Source organism: Salvia hispanica, chromosome 4 (assembly GCF_029641045.1).
Source record: "Salvia hispanica isolate PSC_SH4W2 chromosome 4, Shi_PSC_v1, whole genome shotgun sequence".
In the NCBI taxonomy this organism is placed as follows: Eukaryota; Viridiplantae; Streptophyta; class Magnoliopsida; order Lamiales; family Lamiaceae; genus Salvia; species Salvia hispanica.
Window position 1 is genome coordinate 2,076,449 of NC_142695.1, and position 11,471 is coordinate 2,087,919.

General features: G+C 33.1%; 1 pseudogene; it reads right to left on the reverse strand.

Moving 5' to 3' along the window:
- Nucleotides 1–4,588: 4,588 nt before the first annotated feature.
- On the reverse strand, nt 4,589–5,016 carry LOC148927027 (putative calcium-binding protein CML44; annotated as a pseudogene).
- Nucleotides 5,017–11,471: the final 6,455 nt, after the last annotated feature.

Genomic DNA, 11,471 nt, shown 5'->3' on the forward strand with positions numbered 1-11,471 from the left:
AGTTATTCTATGAATTTGATCTATATTCAATACAGTAATTTTTAATATGTGTTGTGTTCCATCAAATGATAGTGGAATTCTATCGTTTGATCAAACAAAATTAATAACCTATAAAAATATATGGCAAAGTTTAGCTGCCATCTACAGTTATTTTGCAGATCTAAAGCAGAAAAAAATTAATATAAAAAAAGGAACATTAATATTTACGAAAAGAAAAATCAAAATAGCTAAACAAATGTAGCCACAAATTTTGTTGTCGATCTACAATTACTTTTGTAGATTGTGGACTACGGACTCTTAGAAAATAGTACTTCCTCCGTCCCACTAGAATATGCACTATTTCTTCATATGAATATGCATTTTTCAATTTTGAAAATTCTTTTCACTCAAATGAGATGAGACTCATTCTCCATTGACAATACTTTAATTACTTTTTGTTCTCTACCTAAGGTTTGTTCTGTTTATTATTTTGAATTTATATTTTAATAAATGAAAATTATATGACTCGTGCATAGCACTGGTGATAATACTAGTTGATAGAAGTGCATTAGCAGAATTCAATTCTCAGCTATGCCATCATTTTTTCAATATAAAAAATATAATAATAATTAGATATTTTGTATATTATGTGTGAATAATGAAAGCAATGCGAAAAGCACACGAACAAACGGTTTGCGCGGTTCGATGTAAGACTACATCCACGGACGAAGGTGAGTCGATTCTATTGCTGAAACTAATCGGAACAAGATTACAAAATACAAGCTACAAACGCAGCTAGCTACTGATCTATCAAGCCGAATGGATAAAGCTATGAACTCAAGTGAAAACCCCTCACGAGACTCAATCTCTCTATCTCTCTGTTTCTTGATCTTGATTGTTACAATTATGAATCTACTGTGTGTGTGCGCTCACCACAGCTTAAGTATGAGTGCGTGTGAGCTGGACTCTACTCTTCTCACTCAACCGCCTCATGAGCTCTCTTTTCCAGCTCATCAATTATGTGCCACGTCAGCCAACACAACTGATTTCTTCAGCCATAATGTAACATTATGAATATATATGAAAGATAGATAAATGTACATAATTAGTATGAGATTTATTTTAAATTAATTAATACTTACATACTCCCTCCGTTTCGCCATAGTTGAGGCGGACTTTTGGGCACGGAGTTTTAGAAATGAATGTTGGGTGTGTTAAATAAATAGATAAAAAAAGTAAGAGAGAGGAAAATGTAGAGAGAATAAAGTGTAAAGTGAATAAAGTAGAAAGAATAAAGTAAGAAAGAGAAAAAAGTTACCATATACGAAAATGACTCAACTATGAAGAAACTTCCCGAAATAGTAAAATGACTCAACTATGGCGAAACGGAGGGAGTATCAATTTTAATGTAAAATGTTAAAAAATAATTAAACATTTATGATTTATCACTAGACTTCTGAATATTTTGTACATCAATTTGTATCTTGATAATGCAAGGCTGAGTATACCTTGTAACAGCTTCTCTATCCTGAACCTTTTTAGTTTTCTCATAAAAAACAAGTGTTCACACAATGACTTATTTATAGTATAAGAAATATTCTTTGATTATAGTAACTAGGAAGTCTGGTAAATTACAAACATGTTTTGAATTGTTGTTTGTAATTACAAGAAGAAAAAGGTAAAGGATTACACAAATTAAAATGAAGCTGGATCAGAACGACGTACGCCATGTTCTCAAGGATTTCTCGAGAATGTTGGATAATTGGGTGAGTAAAGGTTTGAAAATTCATCAAACTCTTTAAGTTAAATGCTATATTTCTGATAAGGTCAAAGTCAAAATCAACTCTTGTATAGAAATCATTATGGTTTATGTTGTAGGATATTTTGCTGTGTTGATAATGGTTATACCTTGTAATAGCAACTGTCAGTCTTGTTAGTTTTCTCATAAAAAATAAGAATGCCATTGGCTTGAGGAAAATCCTTAAAGAAATTTGATAAGCGATTTGGCTAAAAATTTACAGATTACTATGTCAAAACTCGTGCTAATCATCCTTAGTATTCAAGCACATGGTAATATTAAATGGAAATGGATCTCACTGCTTCTGTTTTATTGCAGAGTGGTTGGTGATCCTATAGCTTGGTTCTTTTTTTGATAAACAAAACAAGATTGTATGTAATAACTCCACTTAAAAAGCAATATAATATGTTTCTTATGACTAAAAACATGTAATAAAGAATGGTAGTAGTTGATTCGATAATTATACTACCAACCAATCTACTGAATCTCAATTTTCATCAGTGAATTAGTAAAAGAAGAAGATGATTTACAGTAATTTTTAAAAATCTACTACTATCCATTTGAGAGAAGAGAGTACTGGTAAATAACTAAAAAATGCGAGATACATACAATAGTTAATAATATTAATAATAAAATCCGGTAAAATCAGCAAACAGCGGCGAGAGTAGTTAATATTTACAGACGGCAAATGAGGGTAAATGTAAAGGCGAATTATTAATAGAAATAGTAATCACTAAGTAAGAAATTGGATGATGAAATTCAAGGGGCCGGCGAAGGGTGAGCAGGCGAGCGGCGAGCGCGAGCAGCCATGGTGCGGGCGGCAGCATTGGCGCGGGCCTCCTCCACGCGGAAACGGGCCGTGTAGGCGGCAGCGTCGGCGAGATGCGCCTCCGCCTGAGCAGAGGCCGTCTCCATCAGCGCGGCGGCGGCGGCGGTGTGAGCCGCCTCCGCCTTGGATGCCGCCGCCTCCACGCGAGCGGAGGCGTCGCGTTGGGTGCGCGCCGCATCTCTGAGTTCCCGGAAAGCGGTGCGGACCGCCGTGCTGTTGGCCGAAACCATTCCGGTTTCGGCCTCGGCCACCACCCGCGTCGCACTGATTGCCGCCGCGCGGCTGTTAGCCACCAGTGCGGCGGCGGCAAGTGCAAGCTCAGTCTCCTTGTTGGTAGCTTCTTCCATCGCTCACTCTCAGTGTGTGTGTGTGTTTTTGAGTTTTTGATTGTGTGTGTGTGTTTGTGTTTGTGTTTGTGAAGAGAGATAGTAGTATGGATATCATATATAGGAAATTTTGAGGTGGGGACCACACTTATGATTACTCCTATTACACTACTCACCGACTACTACTACTACTACCTCTGTTACTTCTCGTCCCCAAAAAACTTAATTTTCACCCGTGGAATTAATTCTTTATGTATGTTATGTGCAATAATATGGAGCATAAGTACTAAGATATGTGTCATCTTAGCTGGGACGAAGGGAGTAATAATATGGAGTATAAGTACTAAACCCTAAACCCTAAACTCCAAACAATAATATTGAGTATAAGTACTAATAAAACAACTACTCCTACTAAACTATGCATTCGATCATTTACAAATTTTAATTATGGCTATTTTTCACATACTTATAATACTAAATTAAAGTTGCAAATTAAAAGTTATCATCGTATATACTCCCTCCGTCCCCCATTAGCAGTCACCGTTTGACCGGGCATGAGTTTTAAGAAATGTAAAGAAAAGTTGGTTGAAAAAGTTAGTGGAATGTGAGACCCACTTTTTTATATTGGTTTTATAATAAAATGTGAATGAAGTGAGTTAGTGGAATGTGAGACCTACTACCATTTATGGTAAAAATGAAGTGTGACTCTTAATTGAGGACGGACCGAAATGGAAAAATGTGACTCTTAATGGGGGACGGAGGGAGTATTACTTGCTACTTCCCCACCACCAAAGGGGTAATTAAGTAATTTATTTATTGCAATTTTCACCCTTTTTTTGACTTTTAAATTCCATGTGACTGTCTTTATCTTTTTCCAATCTACAGTTTTAAGATAATCTTAATCTTGTAGTATTATGTCTATTTCCTTGTTTCTCTTCACTTTTTTTTGTTTTTCTTTTTTCCTTCTACTTGCTTGTGTTCCTTTGAAACTGTAGCCATCAAGGAGGAAGCTTCGGCAAGACAAGAACAACCCCCTCTTCTTCTCACTCTTTATTTGATTATACTCTAAAATGGAGTTTTTTCCCCCTAATATTTCAGACTATAATCCTATCTCAGGTGTATTGTGATAAGGACATGTAACCTATTCTCAAACTTGGGTATTCCTATGTAATTAGAAGGTATGCAAATTGGAAAGTTGTCAAAAATATCAGTATTGTCTTACTTAGCCAATAACTGTGTGACCGATTACTTAATTTGCCCTTTGATTTAATTATTGAGGGAACGCACATGACATGAAATTTAATGAGCTGATATCAAGCCTTATTGGATCAACAATAATTCTTATTTGATTTTATTATTGGCTATTTTTCATATGAGTACTTCTTAAAGTTACAAATCATATGTATTACTACTATGTCTCATTTTTTGCATACTTATCTAATAAAATTGCAACATACTTATTGGCTTTCATGTATCAGAATCAGATCGTATTAAATTTTGTCCCCATTTATCAATAGATTAGATATTACCCGTTAATTACCTTAAAAAGTGTGTAAATCATTTTCTATTTCTTGAAAAAAGCAACCACGAACCTTATAGACAAAGCAAACTAATATATAGGCACATACGTATGTACGTACACACAATGAAGAAGATTCATTCAAGCAAGGAGTCTTGGAAAAAAAGAGCAAAGTTCTTATAATATAATTCCAAAGAATCCATGGACGTCATTTCCTTAAATTATATTCCTCGAAATCTAGCAATCCGTCCGAATTAGTGTCCTAGACGCCAATCATTTGCATACAATTATCTTGGCCACTCCTCGACGATGATCCGTCTCCCATTCAAATAAAAAATCCCGAGTGCCTTCTGAAGATCGTCCTCTGCGAATTCGAGGGCGCCCTCTTGATTTGGTCCCTATTTTCTTGAACAATGGTAATGTTCAAGGTTTGGGAAATCGAAAAAGTTTACAGCCTTGTCATCGCCCACTAGAAGCTCAAGCTCGTCGATGCTCACTAGGCCGTCTTTGTTCCGGTCTAGCTCGTGAAGATTTGGTGCAAGTGATCATATGTAGTTAGAGGATATATATTTTTATAATGTTATGTTTACGTAAAAATTACGGGGAAAAGAGAATTTATTTAGTGCATGTAAATATACATAGTGATCTAGAGGTTTCATTAAATAATAGTACTACACGCTTTCGATGTTGTACTAACACGGATATATATTGATTAAAACAAAATTTTTATGATATTCACAAATGCATGCTTGCAAGAATTTCAAGGAAAGAGCTAAAGTGGCAAAAAAAAAAAAAAAAAAAAAAAAACCAAAGTTAGGAAGGTTCGATAATTGATCTCTTTTAGTTTTGAGGGAACTACAACCAATATATCATACCAACGACAATGATTTCCTATAATCATTTGTGCACTTCTCTTTCCTTGTCATTTTTATTCTTTTCTTATTTCCTTTTGTTTTCTTTCCTTATCATAATCGGTACTCCATTTAATATCAACATGAATTGGTGTATTCTTTGACCATCATATTAAGAATATCAACTTTGTAATTTAGGGTAGTGACAACTGACAACTTAAAGGTCTCTCATTCGGCCTATCCAAAAGCAAGCTAGGGGCGTTGTCTTAATTCATTTGGTGAAACTTGGAGGAAATTTCCTCTGTTTTTTATTTTTCTTATATAACAAATTAATGTGGCTAGTAGTAATTTAGCCCATCATTTCTTCTTGAATACTGCAGCATTTAAAATGTTAAATCATGATTCATGAGTTCATTGATGATTTTGAAAATGTCCATACAAATTTTAAAAAAAATATTCAAATCTTACCATTTAACTAATTAATTATAATTTAATTGGAATCCCTATAATATTCGAATGAGATACAATGGGATGTGTTGACAGAAAAGTGCTTATGTATTTGGGGGAGTTGGTAGAGTTACATTACATATAATATCTCCTGGTCCCCCCTTCACACACACACACACACACTTAAATTTAATTACTTCAGCATTTTAATTATAATTACTTCAGCATTTTAATTATATGGAATGGGGAATGGAGTGTTTGGTTCACTGTTTTAATTACTGCATGTTCAGCATTGTTGGTGATGACGTATGGGTATAGCAGCATGAAAAGAGGGAACATCTTTTTTAGTCTACGAACTTTGCCAAAGTATCATTTTAAGTCCTTAAACTTTGAAAATATCATTTCAGGTCCATCAACTATGGGTTAATATCATTTGAAGTACTTTTTTACTACTTCCAAATTTTATACGACGAAAATACCCTCGATAACTTAAAGGGTATATATTTTTAATAAACTTATCATATACTCATATTTTTTATAAATATCTTTACAATATATTTTTGACAAATTTTCTAAATATAATTTGACCTTCAATATTATCACTTAATTATGTGACATGCAAGTAAAATTGCTTTTCTTCAATTTTTTATATTAAAGAATTTTAAAATTCAATAAAGAACTTTTCTTTAATAATAAAAAATTAAATAAGGATCTTTTCTTGCATGTCACAAAATTAAGTGATAATATTGAAGGTCAAATTATATTTAGAAAATTCAATAAAAATATATAATAAAGATATTTATAAAAAAATATGAGTATAGGATAAGTTTATTAAAAATATATACCTTTAAGGTATCAAGGGTATTTTTGTCCAAAAAAATTTGAAAATAGTAAAAAAGTACTTCAAATGATATTAACTCATAGTTGATGGACCTGAAATGATATTTTCAAAGTTCACGGACCTAAAATGATAATTTGGCAAAGTTTATGGACCAAAAAAAATGTTCTCTCTTGTGAAAATGCAAAGTAGCACTAAGTAGGAGTATATAAAATAAAATCAAGGGTAATTTTGAACCGTGAAAAAAATATGATGAGATTTAGGGCATCCGCAACGCGGCTCGATGTTGTCTCGGTCTCGTCTCGACGAGACGAGACAGCATCGAGACAGCGTTGCGACGCTCGTCGAGACATCTCGTCGCGCGACGCGTCCGGAAGAGGCCGGCCTCGAGCTGGAGAGACGACGCGCGCGGCCACGTGGCGCGCGCTAATTGATGGTGTGACGTCCACTCGCCGGCCCGCTAGTGGGCGTCGGAATTATGACGTCATAAATGTATTTTTTTTTAAAAAAAATTCAAAAATTCAAAAAAAAAATTGTAAATTTTAATTTTTAATTATGTATTTTTAAATTTTTAGGCCTTTAAATTGTGATTTTTATTTTATTTAATTATAGTATTTTTAATTATGTATTTTTTAATTATGTATTTTTAAATTTTTCAGGCCTTTAAATTGTAATTTTATTTTATTTAATGAAGTGTGATTTTATTAATTGAATTTGTTGAAAATAAAAATAAAAAATGAAATTGAATGAATAATTAAGAGATGGTTAAGAGATGGAGGGATGCAGGTGTTGTCTCTTAGTTAAGAGATGAGCTGAAAAGTACAGTGGGGCCCATGAATAGTGAAGAGATGAGACGGTTAAGAGACGGATAAGAGACAGCGTTGCGGATGGCCTTATACTACTCGTTCAATTTCGAGATTTTTATTTTAATTTTATGCTTATTTTTTTTACATCACGTCCCGGATTTCCAAGAACTTCGATCCTTTTTTTTTTTTAAAAACTAATAGAATTAATAACCACTATTTTTTTTTAAAGAAAGAATGGATGTATGAGTTCTTTGGAACTCTCGTTTTCTTTTCATATATGTTGATTTACATAATTTTGGTTATAGACGTGTGTGGATCATAAACGCACCTAAAAATGTTATTGTTCGTTCAAGGTACTACGGTAAAATAATACTCCATTATATAGTTATACCCATCGTTTAGATACAATCCATAGTATTCTATCAATGAGCCCCAAAGAAAAAAATTCCAATATATTAAAGAACATTATTCAATATATTAATACACATATACCGACTGATTATTACAAGGATAAGTGTTTATGTGTGTATCTATTCCGACAGGCACGTACGACTTTATTCTTGAATTTGGTATTTGTGTTCAAATTAAAACGTGTGACTTCATATAATTTTCTGCCATTTTGGAATTGAAGTCGTGCAGTGAACTAACGACTACTCTTCGTTACCAAGAAGATACATCATTTCAATTCTTAGACATTTAAGGGTCTAAAAATAATTTTCATTCTCACAATAATTAACGCCATAAGATTATAAGTGACAAATGTTACTCAAATTTGATACTACGTGCTCCTAATTAATTAAGGTAAATCTTAGATGGTAAGATATTCCCCGTTTATCAAATGATTAGACATTCGAATTACCTTAAAAAGTGTACTATAAATCATTTTATATTTCTTGAAAAAAAGCAACCACGAACCTTATAAACTAGTAAAAGCAAACTATATACATAGGCACATACGTATGTACGTATACACAGTGAAGAAGATTCATTCAAGGAAGGATGCTTGGAAAAAAGAGTAATAGTAGTATTTGCTGCGCCAGACGCCTTCATCCATCCTTGTTAGGAAACATCTAGGAAACTTCCTCTTACTTATCTACATGATTTTTAACTTATAGTAGTGTGTAAAAAATTAATGTGATACTAATTGGTATAGCACTTTTCAGCCCACCATTTCTTATTATTGCAGCATTTAAATCATGTTTGATCAATTGATTAAACATGCGTATTCATCGATTTGAAAATGTACTAGATGAGAAGTAGATTGAATTGTTTTCATACAAATCCCAATCCACCAAAGAAAATTTATAAATCGATGGTTGAATAAATTTATGATGTCAGCTACTGTAATTGAATTATTGAATTATATGGAATTGCAATATTGAATCTATTTATTTTAATAATTTGGGGGTACTATAGTGGGGCTAGTGATACATTACTAGTATGTTCCCTTTTTATGCATTTGAAAAGAGTAGTTTCATGATTTCATTTTCATATCACATAATGTCATTGCATGTGCAACTGTGACTCTAGAAATACACACCACAATTGCCTTGGCCGCTAATCTACTTACTCATCTACTACTATTTGTCTAAACTTAAAACTAATTAATTATAGAAATCCATGAGTTCCATCCTAAAACCAATTGGTGATAGGAGGAGGGCCCATGAGACTTATATACTAGTTTCAGTTTTCATTTGACACCGATGTGGGATAGTTATATGTTATTTTTTTAGTTTCAATTATCAACAAGTATAGTAAAGAATATGTGCTTCGACTACTCGGAATGGGCTTGTGGATATCCGCTGCACGATATGGATATGTCGATCCCGTTCTCCAACGTCGAGTTAGAATGGTCAATCATAAATGCTTCAGCTCGATCGCAATCGACATCACGTCCGTGATTTCCAAGAAAATGTGTGCGTTATTATATTGCCCGTTCGAGGTATTGATTTCTACACAAAAAATTAAATTAATGTTGATGCATACAAATAGTAGTACAATGTTATGGTTAATTATATTAATGTGTTACATTTTTTGGTGGATTTTGTTATTCTTTTTTCTTGCTTCTCCACTTAGTTTGTACTCCTAATAAGAGATCGAAGACCACAATAGGTATTGTAGACTGAACCAATGAAATAGCCACTCTAAATTTTAAAATAGTATTTTTTTTAAAAGAAGAATGGATGTATGATGGTCCAAAATGAAGTATCACATATTTTTCTGCTTTTAAAAGCATAAACCTTAATGTAGAAATTGCATGAGTTCTTCGGAACTCTCGTTTTCTTTTCATGTCTATTTACATAATTTTGGTCATAGTCTTATAGACGTGTATAGGTTGAAAACGCACCTACAAATGTTCGCGCGTGTTATTGTTCGTTCAAGGTACGATAAAAAAAAATACCCTCCAATTTTATACAAGTATACTTATACCCATCGTTTAGATACAATCAATAATAATTTTATCAATGAGCCCCAAAGAAAAAATTCCAATATATTAAAGAACATTTGTATGGTTTATTCAATAATGAATGTATATGGAGATCAACACATCTTGTTTAATTTATGTGTGTATCTATGTGTGTTTTGACAAATTCCAACTTTATTCATGTGTAGCATTCTTGAATTTGGTGCCTGTGTATATTTTTCTGCCATTTGTACAGTGAACTATTTATGGGGCGATTACTAATTTGAGGGAACTTCAACCAATATCATACCAACGACAATGATTTCCTACAATCATTTGTGCACTTTTCATTCTTTTCTTGTTTTCATTTTGTTTTCTTTCCTTATCATAATCAGTATTTAATAGTATCAACATTAATTGGTGTATTCTTTTCGAATTAATAAACAATTGTTTTTGTACGCGCGAGCTTCGACGTCTACACTAAACAACATAGGCAACCAAGATATAATTAACTAGCAAACCATGGCTAGATCATAAATAAATTGGAGAAATGGATCGATGTATTGTCGATTAAAAATCATTGGAGGCACCTCGTGTTATTATTCTCCTCCAAAAGTTTATTTGGGCTTTGTATGGGAAGAAGCTAAATGAACTCATTATATTAATCATGATTTTAGTGCTGCAGTTTTTAATAAGAATTGATGGGCTAAAATTACTACTAGCCACATTTATTTGTATATTTGAGTCATTACTCATAACAAATATAAAAATCAGAGGTAGTTTCCTAGATGTTTCACCACATTAATGAAGGCGTACGTGGTGAAAAAATATATATAGCCAATGTATTTATTGTTTGTTTTAAATTATAAACCCAAGTAAGATGTGCTTGCTTCCTTCAAAAAACAGAAATAGATTAAACATTAAAATAAAATAAAATAAAAAACGACAGTGACCCAAACATGGAGTACCTTTTATTATTTCATGACTGATGCCCATATATATTATAGGTAAGTCATCAAATTTTGCCACTCTAGCTAGCTCTTTCCTCGAAATTCTTGCAAGCATGCATTTGTGAATATCATAAAATTTTGTGTTAAATCAATATATATCCGTGTTAGTACAACATCGAAAGCGTGTAGTATTATTTACATGCACCAAATAAATTCTATTTTCCCCTTAAATATTTCAACATAAACATAACTGTAACAGCCCGCCATCCTAGGGTACAATAAATGCGGCGACTGCTACCAAAACGTACTTAAAGAATTCAACATAGTCTAGGGTTTCATTTAAGGAGGTTTGACCAAATCATTTAAAGGAACTATCAGAGCATTAAAACAACAATTTAACCTAGAAGCTTAAATAAGTGAAAGAAAGGGGTATCATAAACAACGATCAAAATCACAAGAGTATGACATAGTTTCCAAGATAAAATCCTCAAGAAAAGCCTAAGGCCTCAAAACCGAAAGGAAAGTGCAAAATATCAAAAATAATACTAAAGTGTATCAAAACTCAGCGGAAGACGATCAAGAGAAAGAGCAGCTATGTATGAAGACACAACTACACTTGAAGTTCATAATTTCCATCTTAATTAGTTAACTTGCTCAACACCCGCCACCGCTCGTCGCCGTTCAACCTGCACATAAGGAAAACACATGCAGGGCTGAGTATTTT